This window comes from Cyprinus carpio, chromosome B9, assembly GCF_018340385.1.
Source record: "Cyprinus carpio isolate SPL01 chromosome B9, ASM1834038v1, whole genome shotgun sequence".
Classification (NCBI taxonomy): domain Eukaryota; kingdom Metazoa; phylum Chordata; class Actinopteri; order Cypriniformes; family Cyprinidae; genus Cyprinus; species Cyprinus carpio.
Genome location: NC_056605.1, coordinates 3,260,459 through 3,277,833, shown reverse-complemented (window position 1 = coordinate 3,277,833; position 17,375 = coordinate 3,260,459). Strand labels below are relative to the sequence as shown.

The following is a 17,375-nucleotide window of genomic DNA, read 5'->3' as shown; positions in this document are numbered from 1 at the left end:
CTCATTATCTGCGCTGAAGTTGAGATCGTTCGCCAGCTTAAGTGAAAGTTAACGTGCCTAGCATTTTCAACTCGTGCATTACACGTCATCCTGATGTCGTGTGTCATTACGGGACCTTTACGGCTTGTGTGTGCACGCACGCACAGATTCCGGGAAATCACTGGCAGTGTGAAAGGGGCAAAATCTAGTGACCCTGGAACAGTTGCTGGGACACATTACCCATGTATTTTCCGGAATCGCAGTGTGAAAGGGGGCCTATAAGTTACTCAGATTTTTAGGACGAATAAAGTTTCAGGAAAATCTGTAACTCAGAGACTGAGGGGCATGAACTGCTCAGTGTTATTATAAGAAATGTAACAGTAATGTTATATTAGGATTTAGCATTGTAAGAAGTTGCACAGAGGTTAGATGTTTCTTCAAACCTTTGAAATGGCAGAATAAACACTGGCGCCCATTAGAAGGCCGTGCTCAGAGTTCAGACCTCTGGTTTGGGTCTGGGGTCGGCCTGAAGTCCATGTGGTGCTGTTTTGTCAGAGGAAATGGATTATATTTGCATGAACAAATTCCCCTAAAACCAGAGCTCTTGTGTGGATTTGGGGGTTGGAGGTGTTTGGTTTGGCCCTGTTCTAGAAGACTCCATGGGGCTTTTCTACTGCAGGGCTGTGGCCACACTGCATGTATATGCTCCTCTGTGTGGCCTTTCAGCGGATTTGCATAGAACATCTGTGCACTAGAACAGAACCGTATGCTGTTCTGGATACTGTCAGAAGAGACGGTGGCTCTCGAGGTCTCTGGGGAGGAACTGATGCTGTTTTTGCTGTATAGGAAATTGCAGTGTTCAGAATGGATCGTTCAGCAGTTTGTACATAGGGACCGTTATGAGTTGAGTCAGACTGGCTAATGACATTTACATGTCTAAACTTAGTGAGGTCTGAATGTGATTAGATTTGTGCAGTTGTATAAGAAAACTCTTCTTTGTACTAGATTAATTCCAGTGAAACATGCAGAGCATTTTGTTTAAATCATGCCAAACAAAAAAAAAAATTCTCAGGTTGTTCTGATTCAGCCTTAGTACCATTAAAGAGATAGCTTACCCAAAAATAAAAATAACACACAATCATATATATATATATATATATATATATATATATATATATATATATATATATATATATATATTTTTTTTTTTTTTTTTTTTTTTTACTCTTTTGTTGTTCTAAACCTGTATGACATTATTTTTTCCATTTCACATATTTTCCGTTATTTTGCCTTCCAAAGACTCTTATTATGATATTCTTGTACTTGTGTACTCATGTTTTTTCTTGTTTAGTTTCCTGTTTATGTTACTCAGTTTGGTCACCTGTGTCTTATTTACTTCCTCATTTATGTACAGTATAGCACTGTGTTTTAGTTCAGACTATTTCCAAATTAATCCATATATTTGAAAAGCATCATTTTGGCCTTTCGTCCACACTGGGATGGCATTTTTGTCCTGTGAAAACTGAGCTTTTTGAAATGTATACATTTTAAAACACTATTTTCACATTGCAGTGTTGATTGTGATAACAAAGGTAGGCTATCAAAAAACAATGAAGCATGTTCAGGCAGGTGACGCATATTGGCCCATTCATTGATAAACGCCTAAAATGAAATGCAGTGCAACATGAGCAGATCTTAATTTAATGCCACAATGGACACTGTCTATTCATTTTCACTTCGTTAGCAATAGACGCAATATATTTAATTTGTTTGTGGAGGGGCATTTTTGTCCTATTTAGTGGCATTTTTGCCCCAAGTCCCTGTGGCCTGGGGAAGGTTAAGCCTTGCCTTACACACGCTCCGCCTATGGCTAATAGTTTTGCTTATTAAAAAAGTAGATGGACGCTGATGTGATGCACTCTGAAAACAACATGGGCCATTTGGGTTAAAAACTTATAATAGCCTACTTAGTATATATCAAACAGTCTGGAACGTGTAAAAACATGTTTATGCCAAGTTAGCAATGTACGATTTTAGCCCCGACTGCATCATCTTTTACTTTCAGTCTTTCTAAAAAGCCTGCATCATACTGTCTTGTTTAAAAATTAATCTGTAGTAAAGCAAACAAACAAACAGTGTTTCACTGACATGATCAGGTGATGATGCGAGTGGTGCAACTTGACCATAGACAACAGAACCTATTATAATATCAAAACTCCCACTTCTGAGTACCCATGAAAAAAAAAAAATAAAAAAAAATAAAAAAAAAAAAACAGATATCGTCTCAGTTAATTTTAACCAATAATCCTGTAATCCTGTGTTTACGTCTCTCTATTATTTCCTCTTCTACTACAAGTACATATCAGTGGACACAGCTAAAGAGGCAGAGCAGGCGTTGATCTTCTCCTGCAGTGCTTTAACTGCACTATTATGTCATAAAGTAGCACATTCCAAAACAAGTCGTTTTCTGAACTTGGTTTCAATAAAAGCCATTTTTAAACTAATGAGAAAGTTTTGAGTTCTGAAACGTACAGGTTGTTTTTATAGTATACTGACCTGTTATATGTCAAAAGATCAAGGAAAATTTTATTTCTCAGTTCGTGACCCCTTTAAGGTCTGGGTAGATTAGACGGTAAGCAAACAATCAGCATCTTGGATGCCAGAGAAACTGGTGGAAATAAAGATCTGAGTGACTTTGTCAAGGCCCAAGTGCTATGGGAAGGTATCAGAATGTCTCTGAAATGGCATGGCAGTCTGAGGAGGAACAACTAACAAACCAAAGACAGGGTGTTGGGTGCCCAAGGCTCATCAATGCATGAGGGCAACAAAGGCTATTCCGCCTGGTCCGGACCAACAGAAGGTCTACTGTGGCACAGGTAATGATGGTTATGGGAGGAATGTTTCACAACACACAATGCATTACACTCCTTTGTATGTGGGCCCAATGAGAGTGCCTTTCACCATCAAAAGCACCTACAATAGGCATGCTACCATTGGAACTGGACTTCGGAAGAATGTGGCCTGGTCCGATGAGTCCCGTTTTCTTTTACATCACTTGGACGGTCATGTATGAGTGCACCATTGGGGAAGTGATGGCACTGGGATGCATGGGAGGGAATGTGATGTTCTGGGCAATGTTTTGCTGCGAAATGTAAATTTGGACGTAAATTTGACATTTTGATATCCTTTTATACCCCTAAATTAAGAAAAAAAAGAGTATATCAGAGGTTTTATTTTCAGTACTCACTTTGTATTGATTGTATTCAGTGTAGAAGATCCTAATGTAGATCAATCATCCTATTCAGTGCTGTATTCTCACAAGTATTACAATCTTTCAAATAGGAGAACCACTTTTTAACTTCAGCTTGACCTCGGGCAGCGCTGTGTTACGTCGACAAAATCCCTTGCTGCTTTTCCCACTGTGACATTGGTTCTTAGTCACACCAAACCTGCCCAGCAGACTATCTCCTGATTAAAGCGATCCACATACAAGAAGCCATAGCCCTTTACAGTGGACAGAACTAACATGACTCTCAAACGGACGGCTCAAACCGCCTCTGGTCAAGCGCTGAACGGAGAGGGGAGATGGTGGCAGGGTATCTCGGACTGGAACAATCACATTTGCCTGCTTTACGAGCCAAGTTTTGAGCACATTTCATATTTATTTAAAAGAGCAGAGAGCATCTGAATAAGAGATGATGTATAAGGAAAAGCCAGGAGATACGAAGGCGCTTTCCTCAGCAGAAGTCAGCTCGTGTAGACTGCTGTCTGACAACTTTGATTGTCCCCTGTGCCGACAGCTCGTTCCTGGGCTTCACACGCATACGCTGGGATGAAAGGTGTCATACTGAAGCAGGGATTGCTTTATAATCCAGGGCACATTGACTATTCTGGTCAATAGTAAGGCAACACAAGTGGCAGCTTGGGCCGCTGTTCTCTGGGAGAATCTTGCTGGGCTTAATTTTCAAAGTGAATGCACAGGGCTTTCTTTCTCTTTTTTCCCTGTCTCCCGTTCAGCAGCTTGTGTCAGAAGCACATGTGAGGAGAGATGCTGGGTGTCATCCTTTTTCACAGGCCTGTGACTGAACAGACAGATTGACCTGATGGGAAGAATGAGCACACACACACACACACACACACACACACACACACACACACACACACACACACACACACACACACACACACACACACACACACACACACACACACACACACTCAATTTCCTTTCATTGTGTCCTGACCTCTCTCTTGGATCCTGCGTTCTTTCGGTAGAAATGGATTGCTGTTCAGAAATGCTTTTGTTGTTTTTTTTCACATTTTAAATGAAGTAATTGTAAAATAATAATAATAATAATAATAATAATAATAATAATAATAATAATAATAATAAAAAAAAAAAAAAGATTTGGCTCCCCCAAAGCTAATATTAGAAGCAGTTTGTATATATATACTACTCATTTTAGTAATTACAATAACTGGGAAATAACTAGGGACTAAACCTAAACCTACTTCCAAACCTAACCTGAACCCACGTAGTTTACTTATGCTACTCAGTACTTTCTGAGGTATAGGTACAAAATGCGACCAACATTGATGAGTTTGCATTAAACATGAAAGAGAAATGTCCTGGGTTATTAAATTTTCATTCAGAATATGTGGTTTATTACAAGGCACACAAACTGAGTGATTCTACTAGACTTTCCTCAATTATCTATTCAAATCATATAAAAAAAATAAAAAAAAATACTGTGACAGGGTAGAAATAATGATGTGCTTCAGGGTTAAGCTTACAGAGTTAATTTAAAGAGTTGGGGGTTTTAATTTAGAAATCAACCATTGAAAACCCCATATTTGTCGAACACTCAGTACTGGGGGGTTTGCAGATTCATGTTTCAATATGGACGTATCATGAACTGCTATGTGGGAGTCAAAACATCAAGAAGTCATTATGTGAATAAATACATGCATACAGAGGCAATGCTCCACTCTGTGTGTGTTTGCATATGTGTGTGTAGGACAGAGATACTGTATGTGTGTGTCAGTGTGCGTAGGTGCGTTATAAGCTGACTTCAGGGTAGATCCCCTTCGTCAGACCATGATGTCTGTGTGAAAAGCGTGAAAATTGCACTTATGCATTGCATGCTTGTTCCACTCGCACTAATTCATTTTGACAAATGTCCTTTAATAATCTACACTCGGAGATGAGAGAGAGGGAGGATGGGAGAGTCTCAGACAGACAGACAGACAGGAGCAGAAAGAGAAAGAGAGCTGTAAGGGGAAAAAAATGATAGGCAGAGAGAAACAGAAGTTATTCTACAGTAATTTGTGTTTAGTAGGTTGACCTGACAAACAGAATATAGCTGCAATTAGACCAGCAGTACCCAAGACTCAACTATATCTGCAATGATTTCAGTAACAGTATCTCTTTAAGCCACCCCCCATCTGTAAAATAACTATTATTTTATCATTTAGAGATGTGTGAACAACTGTTTTGAGATTATTTCACACTATTTAGAGTAACACATGTTTCCAAGAAGTCAAAATCTTTTGTCAAATTGGACAGTGAAATGAACACACTTCTCTTCATCATGGAGGAAAAACGTTTTTGTCAAAAAATCATCTGGTTTCTAAATGCATGTTATTACTCATCTTATGGTAAAGTGCCAGACTTTCCTCTGGTGATGTATGCAAGACTTATCCAGTCATTTAGTCCACATAAACTCCACCTCTTTCTTTAATCTAGAGCAAGCTCTCATTTAGATGCCTCCATCCTATCAACAACCAATGGATAGATCCAAGTCCTGCCCTACATGCTTTCTTAATCAATAATCTGCCTTACTTCGGTGTACATCACAATGTGGAAGAAAAAAATCTGTTGCTACTTCCATTACATTGCTTCCTTAATATGGAAATTAATGGGTTACCAAATGTTGACACGTCAAAAACCACGCAAAGCAAACATAAGAGAGTAACCCATATAACCCAAGTGGATGAGAAAAATACAAATATTTAAAATGTTGGAAAGTAAAAACCATCATATCCAGCCATACGTGCATTAATAAAAGCGTTGTAAAGCGCTGCGTCAGCACGTTTTATTGTCGTTTGTCAGTTTTATTAGTTATTTAATATTGTCAAGATGCACTTTTCAACATTTCACTTTAAAAAAAAACAGCACTTATTACAGAAATAATAGCTGAATGTAATGTTTTTGGACACTGGCACGTTATTTAAAATTAAATAAAAAAAAAAATGCATTATGATGTTGGATGCTTTTAAGTAGGTCTTAAGTTTTTCTTTATATGTAATTTCATAATTACTTTATATTTAAAGTGCACTGTCAAACATACTGACAAGCATTTGTAGTCAACTAAAATATAATTTAATGTTTACAATTTACTGTAAGCAAACAAACATTTTGTATCGCAGAATGAATTTATTTTAACATCCAAATAAATCGATTCAGCGTCTTTATGCCAAGCTGCTTTTCATATAATTTACAATTAATTTAAGCAAATATATGGTTCATCACATTTATGCCAATCAATACTATCTTATGGTTTTCACAAAAATTATTTTATTTTAACTGAACAGGAAAAATAATCTAGCAGGAATAGCTGTGCATCATTAAAAAAGAAAATAAATAAAAATAGCACGAGTTTATTGCTGTGTAGACAGATTTTTGGATGCTGGTTTAAGACCAGTGGATTTTGTAAATGCTCAGGATAAGATTGAGCACCGGCTCCAGAGCCAGCACCCGTCAGTGGAAAAGAGCCACACATGGCCTATCTAGCAGATCTACCACAAGCAACCAAAACCAGAACAACATTTACCAGCAGCAGCCTACACGTGTAATCTCATTGGCAGGAGCATGGGATTCCTGAGCTATAGTTAGATCTGAAACAACTCAATTAATCCCTGACAAATAGAGCAATTAAACGTGATCTGCTCTGAACACTGGGAACCACGCACGTTCATTCACACGAGACGGTCATTACGAAACCAGCGTGGCGATGGAAAGAAGAACGATAATTGTTTTCTTGACTTATTGTTTGTTTGTTTGAGTCTGTGACTCACTCTAATCTGTCATCTGGTGTATTACTGGGGCGCAGACTACAAGAACAACAGATGTTTCATCTCCCTAGATTCCTTCAGACTTACGCACACACAGTTGTGCTCAGCTTGGCGTTTCTGCGGTGGGTATTTTTCTAAAGGTGTGTGGCACATCTGCGCTGCCATTGTTTATTCATGCGCCGGAGCCTTTGAAACGTGCTAAAATGCTTCCCACTCATTATAAAACTCCTGCCACCCATGGATTAGCACTTTGATGTCACCAATCCGGCTTCAAAGGCTCCTTCAGTACCATTAATCAGAGTTTAGTCTCTGAAGACCCAGCCAGGGAAAACATTTGGACATCTTGTGCAGAAACTTTTGAAAAGCTCAGACGGTGCTGCATATGCAACAGTGGGGTTTTATATCCCGAAGACGTGTGTGTGTGTGTGTGTGTGTGTGTGTGTGTGTGTGTGTGTGTGTGTGTGTGTGTGTGTATGTGTGTGTTTAAGGAAGAGGAAGCAGAAAGAGAGAGTGTATTAACGACAGAGAGAAAGAGAGATGAGAAACAGTGACGGCTCACTCTGATCCTGAACGCTCTCGGCACTGGATATTAGACAGTGCATAGGTCACACGGTCACAACACGGGCTTCATTGAGGCTGTCTGTTAAAGGGGTTTTGCCTTAAATAAGAGTTGTATTCTATTTCTCCATATTACATCATAAAACACTGATGTAGTTCAGTTAGAGGGTAAATGAAGGTCATGGTTGCACTCTAGCCCAGAAAAGTAGAAACTCTTGTGTTTCAAGGGCTATATTTTATTACAATGAGCCATTATAACAAAGAAAGTTTAAGTGTGTCATTTGTCAATTTTATTAATGTTATTTAATATTGTCAAAATGCACTTTAACATTACACTATAAAAAACATATCATAGAAATAATACAGAAGTGCAAACTGAATGTAATGTTTTTGGACACTGGCATGTTATTTATAATTATATAAAATAATTGCATTTTATTAAATGCAGTTAGCTGAACATTAGAGTGCTGTTTGACTTTTTTAAGTAGGACTTACATATATCTTTATATGTAATTTCATAATTACTTCTGTTGTTTCTGAAATATATTAAAAGTGTACTGCCAAATGTACTGCATTTATATGCATTTATAGTAAACTAAAATATGATTTAACGCTATTAATATATTTGTAATTACACATTTTTAATGATGGTGCAATTTGGTAAAAATGTATTAACTTTAAATGTAATGTCATATAACACACTACAGTTAAAAATACTTCTTTATAGCGTGAAAAAAAGATTCTTAAAACATAATGATTTAAAAAGTATTTTAAAGTAAAATAAAGTTTTAAAGTGCCCCATATATATATATATATATATATATATATATATATATATATATATATATATATGCAAGTAAATTTATTTTTAAATAGTATTTGAAGTACACTACAAGTACCATCAAAAAAAAAAGAAAAAAGAAAGAACGACAGAAATTCAAAATGTTGCATTGATTTTGAAAGCTATAAGAGTTTGATAGCTGGCTATATCTGTGGTATTTTTTGCAGACACTGTTCCTAAGGGTAGAGCATCTGGCATTTAGGATCAAGATTGTGGTCTTTGTATTTATAGTCTAGACTAGTCTTTTGGCTGGTCTCCTCCAGGGTTCAAACATGCATTCTTTGGGTTGCAAGCTCAGAGCACTACATTACTATGTTGTTTTATTAATTTGTGCCTCAGAGAGGGAAGATTGATGTGTCAGTGATCTGTTTTTCTTCTTCCGCTGAGCAGGTAACCTGGCCACATCCAGGGCAAGAGTGACAGCAGCATCCAGATCTCTGCCTCGAAAAGCTCAGCAGCGGGAGAAATAAGGTCTGTGCTGTCTTCTTTACACTCACACAGTCATCACAAAAATGTCATTCATTTTTATGTTCGTTTCAGATGAAAATAAACATGAATTATCATTCCATTTCTTTTCTGATTTTTAAAAATTTTATCTGTTCAGTAAAGGTGCAGATTTGATGTGAACTTATTCATTTACCTTAGATGTCAGCTTTTTATATAATTTTATAAGTTACTGTATGGGCCACTACCAGTTACTTCATCAGCCACATGAAAAATACTTTTGCATCAGCTACAAATTCTGACTAAATATATTACAACTGGTGAAGCTCATGATGTTATTATTATACCAGTGTATTTGCTCCAGAACCTCTGAACTTCTTTTTGCATACTTTTCATTGTAAAATACCTCTGTTTTTCACTCTCCTGCACATTTTATCTATCTGAACTATCCTCTCTCCTCTCAGTCTCCAAAATACATGCTAAAAGTAAGAATCTCTTTATATCTGTCTTAATATTCTTTAGCCTATGTTAGAAAATGTAGTTATATTACAAAATTCTAATGCAATTTTCACTACTTTATTTTCTCTTTCTGATTTGATTTAATCTGTGAGCTAATGGAACAAAACTTAGAATATCCTTTATTTATTAGACTATAAATCTATTTAATTTGAGAAGCAACTTTAAAGGGAGCCACATCCTATATATTTTATTCTATTTAAAGTCCACTTATAGTGCTAATTATGTTTTTTTTTTTTTATTGCACCAAAAACAGTCATAATTTAGTTTTTAATATCTATTTTCCACCCTCTCTCTGATCCTAACAATCCCAAGCAATCAAAACTGGAATTTTATATATTTTTGTTCATTTCTTTTAGATTTAAAACATCTAAGGCGGTTAATGTATATCTAAAAAAAATACAAAAAGTACTTTTAGTAGATAGGCATTAAAGTTTGTAGAATCTCTTCTATAGGAAAGTGGAACAAAAATATTGATTGCTCTTACGTGCAATACAACTTTTTTTGTCCATTCAAATCTGTAAATTGAGATCCATCCCCTAATTCCACCTGCCACTGACTAGCATTAGAAATGTTGTCCTGAACATATATATATAAACAATGTTTTACCTAATATATATATATATATCCTCTAAACAATTTTCACTCAGAAATTTCTAGCAAATTTCACAAATAATTATAAGGAAATGGCTAGCAACATATTGAATAAACATGAAAATTTAAATGAAAAAAAAAACAAAACACTTTTTTTTTTTGTAAAATGTAAATGTGTTTTATTTGCAACTTCTGAAAAATGAATTTTTATTAATGTTTTGATATTTCATGTTTAATTCAATGTTACTTGCCGTTTCACTATAAATATTTTTGAAAAGTATTTCAAAAGTATACGAATGAGATTTTTACACTATAAAAGCCCTTTAGTAATAGCAAAGCCCCAGGTGAGGTTTCCATCTCTTTAGGTCTAGCACAGACTGAGGACTTCATAAAGCTGGATTTACTGTGATAATGTATCCTGACTCCAGTGCTGAGTTGCTGTTCTTATGAAGGAAAACCCTAGATAATTATTTCTCCCTTTTCCTCTGTTCTGTGTGTAAGATTAAAACAGTCCTGCAGACTACCTGCTGTATCAGAGAAATATAATTAGACAGCGGCGCACAGAACCTAGTTAATTGGTTGCAGTTAATATTGCAGGTCCTTTTAAACTGCTTCAGTCACAGATGAGACGCTTTACAGAGTTCTGCTTGTAAGCAAGAAGTAGGACAGATGTCTTATTAAAACAATGGGTTAGTTCGATTGTCTCTCATTCAGGGTTCATGTCCAACCCTTCAGTTTCTCATAAAGATCACACACACCTGCCTCTGCACACGCAGATGAAATAGAATATGAAGACATGCTTTGCTGGTATAGACCTGCTCTAAATTATGTATCACCTTGATAAATTCATGATGTCTGTTATTATACACATCATATCTTGTTCTTGTTAAGAACAGCTGGAAGCCTGAAGTTCATTATGAAAACACGTCCCTGCAGTACTCAACCCCTCGTGCTTGGATCATGATGTTTTAAGTGCTTGTTTTGAATCTTTACATCAATATGCATTGATCAATGTCATTAATGGCATCATCTACAGTAGTAGACTGTAGATAACATGAACTAACAATAAACAATATGCTTACACTTTATTTTAAGGTGTTGTTGTTACAGTGTAATTATACATTTAAGTACTGAGTAATATTAATTAACTACATGTACTTACTATAAGGTTGAGGTTAGGATTTGGGTTTGGCTTTGGGTTACTTGCATGTAATTATGCATAATTTATTGTATGTGCAACAAAATAAAGAATTACCAGAAATACTTCTAAAGCATTCCTTAATCTTAGTTAAATATAATTTATAATTTTTGTTTTTATTATTTACTGAACTGACAATAAACAGTTGTATTGCATCAACTAGCATTAACAAAGATTTAAAATTATGTAACAGTATTGCTTATTGTTAGTTAATGTTAGCTGATGCATGAACTAATTTGAACTAATAAGACTTTATTGGAAAGTGTTATTTAATATGCTGTGAAGTCAAGTCACATTTATTTGTATAGCACTTTTTACAATACAGATTTTTTTCTCAGCAGCTTTACAAAACAGGAAAATAACTGTATTGCAAAATGCATAGCTAAACCTCTGTCTCTCTCTCACACTCACACACACACACACACACACACACACACACACACACACACACACACACACACACACTCCCACTGTCTACAAACATATAGATTTCTGTAATAATAACCTCATAATCTATGATTTTACCAGTGTGATAGTTGATAAAACTGTGAAACCAACCCGATCTCATTAGAAAACATAACTATTTTATAAAGTGGTACTTTTGAATGAATTTGTATGATGCAGTTTGTATGTACAGAAAAAAGTTCCACCCAATACAAAATGTATAAAAGATTAGCCACCAGTTCACCAAATCTTAAAGTAGTTATGATTACAAATTGCCATTAGAGTGTGTTAGAGAGACTTTTTTAAAGCCTTTTACTTTTAGTTGTTTACCTAGACTAATACTGTATTTATAGTCCATAGTTCTTGTTTTGTCATTAAAAAATCTCTCTTTAGTGTATTTTTTTTTTTTTATCTAGTTGAAGAAATTGTGTGTGATTGTGTAAACATCTGTTATACACTAAGGTTACATGTTCATTTAGTCTAAAACAGAATAGTAGTGTCCATCGTATGTGTGTGTACACATGTGTTTATTGGTGATGTGCACATTTTCTGCATGTGGACTAAGCTACAGTAAGTGTGTTTATGTGTGTGTTTAGGTTGACACCATGGAAATGATGCGTCACACAGAGCAAACCACTAACATGAGGTACAATTAGTTTTGTAGGCAACACTTTAGTATAGGGACCATTTCTCACTTTTATCTAGTTGCTTATTAGCATGCCTGTTATTAACATGTTGGCTGTTTATAAAGCACGTATTCTGCATGACCATATTCTACATCCCTAATACATCCCTTAACAACTTAACATGTGTGTGTGTGTGTGTCTTCTATTGTAGTACTCTCTCATGGACCTGCTGTCTAAGATGGTGATGGGAACGCCTCATTTCGTCCGATGACCAGCAGGCTCTGTGCTTCAATAAGGAGCTTGTGATGGTTCAGCTGCAATACACCGGCATCCTAGAGACCGTCAACATCCGCCGGCAGGGCTATTCTCACCGCATACTCATCCAGGAGTTTGTTAACAGGTAGAAAACAGCCACAGTGTAACATAACGCTGGCAGAATGAGTGTTACTCTTGTCCCACAGGGCCCGAGAAACAACGCAGATCACACAAAACACAAGCTGCTAATGAGAGCAGGAGGAGAGAGATAAATGAACACAACATCCTAAGAGAAGACTGACGATTCACAGCAAGTCGAGAGAATATTGTTGAGTTCAATATTTGATGCACAAAAGCTGATTCCTGAAGTTGCAACATCTAGTTAAAACGGAAAATGTTTTCATTTTGTGGTTCATTAAGTTCATTTAATTAGTGGTCTATTGCTTGTGTAGGGTTAGAAAACCAAATAAACCTTAAAGGGTTAGTTCACAATTACAGTAGTTTGGTTACACTTTATCCTGGGGACCAATTCTTTCTATTAACTAACTGTTAACTATGAATTTTACCGCAATAAACTCTTAATTCGCTGCGTATTAATAGTTAGTAAGGTTTAACAGTTAGTAAGGTTAGTAAAGTTTAGGTATGTGGTTGAGTTAAGGGATCTAAAATATGCTCACACAAAATAAAGCATTAATATGTGCTTTATAAGTACTAATAAACAGCCAATATGCTAGTAATATGTATGTTAATAAGCAACTAGTTAATAGTGAGAATTGGTCCCTATAATAAAGTTTTACCATTCAATTAATGGTGTTTGTTGATTGCTATTGCTCATATTTATGGTTAGGAAACCAAATAAAACCTTAAAGGGTTAGTTCACCCAAAAAATGTTTGGAACAGTCCCTCTTTGGAAAACAAATGAAGATCATTTTAATATTCTCTGATTTGGTTCTCATGTGTCATGAAAGCATGGTTTACATTTACATTTACATTTACATTTAGTCATTTAGCAGACGCTTTTATCCAAAGCGACTTACAAATGAGGACAATGGAAGCAATCAAAAACAACAAAAGAGCAATGATATATAAGTGCTATAACAAGTCTCAGTTAGCTTTAACGCAGTACACGTAGCAATTAGACAAGTAGAATTAGAATAGTGAGTGCAAAAGTTAGAGGGTCAAATAAAGATGGAAGAGATGTGTTTTAAGCCGATTCTTGAAGATGGCTAAGGATTGAGTTGGGCAGATCATTCCACCAGGAGGGAACATTTAATTTAAAAGTCCGTAAAAGTGACTTTGTGCTTCTTTGGGATGGCACAATCAAGCGACGTTCACTTGCAGAAAGCAAGATTCTAGAGGCACATAAGTCTGAAGTAATGAATTTAGGTAAAGGGGTGCAGAGCCAATGGTGGTTTTGTATGCAAACAGCAATGCCTTGAATTTTACGCGAGCAGCTATTGGTAGCCAGTGCAAATTTATAAACAGAGGTGTGACGTGTATTCTTTTCGGCTCATTAAAAATTAATCTTGCTGCCGCGTTCTGGATTAATTGTAAAGGTTTGATAGAACTGGCTGGAAGACCTGCCAAGAGAGCGTTGCAATAGTTTAGCCTGGACAGAACAAGAGCTTGAACAAGGAGTTGTGAAGCATGTCCTGAAAGAAAGGGCCTGATCTTCTTAATGTTGAATAAAGCAAATCTGCAGGACTGGACAGTTTTTGCAATGTGGTCTGAGAAAGTTAGCTGATCATCGATCATAACTCCAAGGTTTTTGGCTGTTTTTGAAGGAGTTATTGTTGATGTGCCTAACTTGATGGTGAAATTGTGATGAAACGATGGGTTTGCTGGAACCACAAGCAGTTCTGTCTTGGCAAGGTTGAGTTGAAGGTGATGGTCCTTCATCCAGCAAGAAATGTCTGTTAGACAAGCTGAGATGCGAGCAGCTACCAATGGATCATCAGGATGGAATGAGAGGTAGAGCTGAGTGTCATCAGCACAGCAATGGTATGAAAAGCCATGTTTCTGAATGACAGAACCTAATGATGCCATGTAGACAGAGAAGAGAAGTGGTCCGAGAACTGAGCCCTGAGGCACCCCTGTAGTTAGATGTTGCGACTTAGACACCTCACCTCTCCAAGTTACTTTGAAGGAGCTATCTGATAGGTAAGACTCAAACGACTGGAGTGCGGTTCCTGAGATGCCCTTTGTCAGTAGGGTTGACAGGAGGATCTGGTGGTTAACCGTGTCAAAAGTCAAGTCAAGTCAAGTCATCTTTATTTATATAGCGCTTTAAACAAAAAAGATTGCGTCAAAGCAACTGAACAACATTAATTAGGTAAAGTGTCAATAATGCAAAATGACAGTTAAAGGCAGTTCATCAATGAATTCAGTGATGTCATCATGCAGCTCAGTTCAGTTTAAATGGTATCTGTGCAATAATTTGCAATCAAGTCAACGATATCGCTGTAAATGAAGTGTCCCCAACTAAGCAAGCCAGAGGCGACAGCGGCAAGGAACCAAAACTCCATCAGTGACAGAATGGAGAAAAAAAACCTTGGGAGAAACCAGGCTCAGTTGGGGGGCCAGTTCTCCTCTGACCAGACGAAACCAGCAGTTCAATTCCAGGCTGCAGCAAAGTCAGATTGTACAGAAGAATCATCTGTTTCCTGTGGTCTTGTCCCGGTGGTCGTCTGAGACAAGGTCTTTACAGGGGATCTATCTCTGGGGCTCTAGTTCTGGTCTCCGCTGTCTTTCAGGGCTGTAGAGGTCCTCTCTAGGTGCTGATCCACCATCTGGGCTGGATACATACTGGATCCGGGTGACTGCAGTGACCCTCTGACTTGGATACAGACTGGATCTGGTGGCTACGGTGACCTCGGAATAGGAGAGAAACAGACTAATATGAGCGTAGATGCCATTCTTCTAACGATGTAGCAAGTACATCGGGTGTTATGGGAAGTGTTCCCGGTTCCGGTTTACCTAATTAATGCAGCCTAAAAATCCTTTAACGGATTTGGATATTAGAAGTGTATTAGTATGTTATGTGTAAGCCAGGTTAAAGAGATGGGTCTTTAATCTAGATTTAAACTGCAAGAGTGTGTCTGCCTCCCGAAAAATGTTAGGTAGGTTATTCCAGAGTTTGGGCGCTAAATAGGAGAAGGATCTGCCGCCTGCAGTTGACTTTGATATTCTAGGTATTATCAAATTGCCAGAGTTTTGAGAACGGAGCAGACGTGGAGGACTATAATGTAACAAAAGCAGCAGATAGATCAAGCAAGATAAGTATGGAAGATTTGGATTCCGCTCTTGCCAGTTTTAGGGCTTCAACAACTGAGAGCAAGGCAGTCTCAGTTGAATGTCCACTTCTGAAGCCAGATTGGTTGCTGTCAAGGAGGTTGTTCTGTGTGAGAAAGGTAGAGACTTGGTTGAATACAGCTTGTTCAAGTGTTTTTGCAATGAAAGGAAGAAGGGAAACTGGTCTGTAGTTCTCTAAAAGAGATGGGTTGAGGGTGGGTTTCTTAAGTACCAGAGTTTATACGAGCCTGTCTAAATGATGAGGGGAAAACACCAGTGTGGAGGGATATGTTAATGATGTGAGTGAGTGCAGGTACAACTGCAGGAGAAATGGCTTGAAGGAGATCAAGCGGACAAGTAGTAGGATGATTAGAAACGATAAGTTTGGAGACTTCTGCCTCAGAGAGTGAGGAGAAGGATGTGAATGAGTGTATGTTTGCTGGTGAGATGTACTTGATGGATTGTGGTGTGGAAAATTGTGCACTGATGTTTTTAATTTTATAAATGAAAAACGTGGCAAAGTCGTCAGCTATTAGAGATGAAGCAGGAGGGGGAGGAGGAGGACAAAGGAGCGAGGAAAATGTTTTAAAAAGCATGCGAGAGTTAGACGAATTGTTAATTTTGTTTACCATAATACATGAGCTACATGTACAGTGTGTGCATTGATTAATGCTAGTATGTGAATAAAAGCATAAATTAAATCTGTTCATCATGTAAAGTGAGGACTTGGATTAAACCACTTGATTAATTTGGAGTAATTTTTATGAACTATTTCAAGCTTAACATTTTTGGTTGATTTAAAGGATGCCCAGTGATGAGGAAATATTGAAATAGTTTCCTTTGTGTGTTTATGAACATTAGTCTTATGGGTTTGGAACGACATGAGGGTGAGTAAATGATAACAGAATCATTTCATTTTTGAGTAAACTAACCATTAAACCCTGAACTATGGCATGTAATTCTTGTGTGCTGTCTTACATTGACTTATATTGAAGGAGAGACTCAAGCTATACTATATAGATCATAGTATTTTAGACTAGATTCTGTCAATAAGAAACCATCAAGCAACCACCCATAACACCAAAGAATTATGGCATCATTAGTATATAAGGAAACATATAAATGTAGATTTAGCATCTTTATTGACTGGAATTCCTGCTCCATTTTACAGAGGTTATGTTACGAAAGGTGGTCATAATTATTATGTTTTCCTGCAAAGAAGAAGAAAAAAAAAACATTCACACTCCAAGTCCAGACTTCATCAGTTATGCAGTCAAATGACATTATTCCGGCCGTTCCTGTTGGACCACAGGAATGTTATTAGATTTAATTAGCCGAAGCTCTTGGGCTTCATGAAAAGAAGGAAAAAAGACAGACAGACAGACAGTTAGAGAGATCAAAGCTTAGAGAGCGCTCTGTGAGCGCATATTGAATAGACCCACCTCCTCTAGTGCTCCCTAAAGCTCCTGGGAAACTCACGTTGCAGGTTTATTATCTATATATTTTGACAGCTCTGAACACAGAACATAATCTCATCAATAATAGGTCATTAAGC

At 37.0% G+C, this 17,375-nt stretch overlaps 1 pseudogene; it reads left to right on the top strand.

Moving 5' to 3' along the window:
* The window catches only part of LOC109052991, a 118,252-nt pseudogene that overhangs the window by 57,006 nt on the left and 43,871 nt on the right, over positions 1-17,375 (top strand).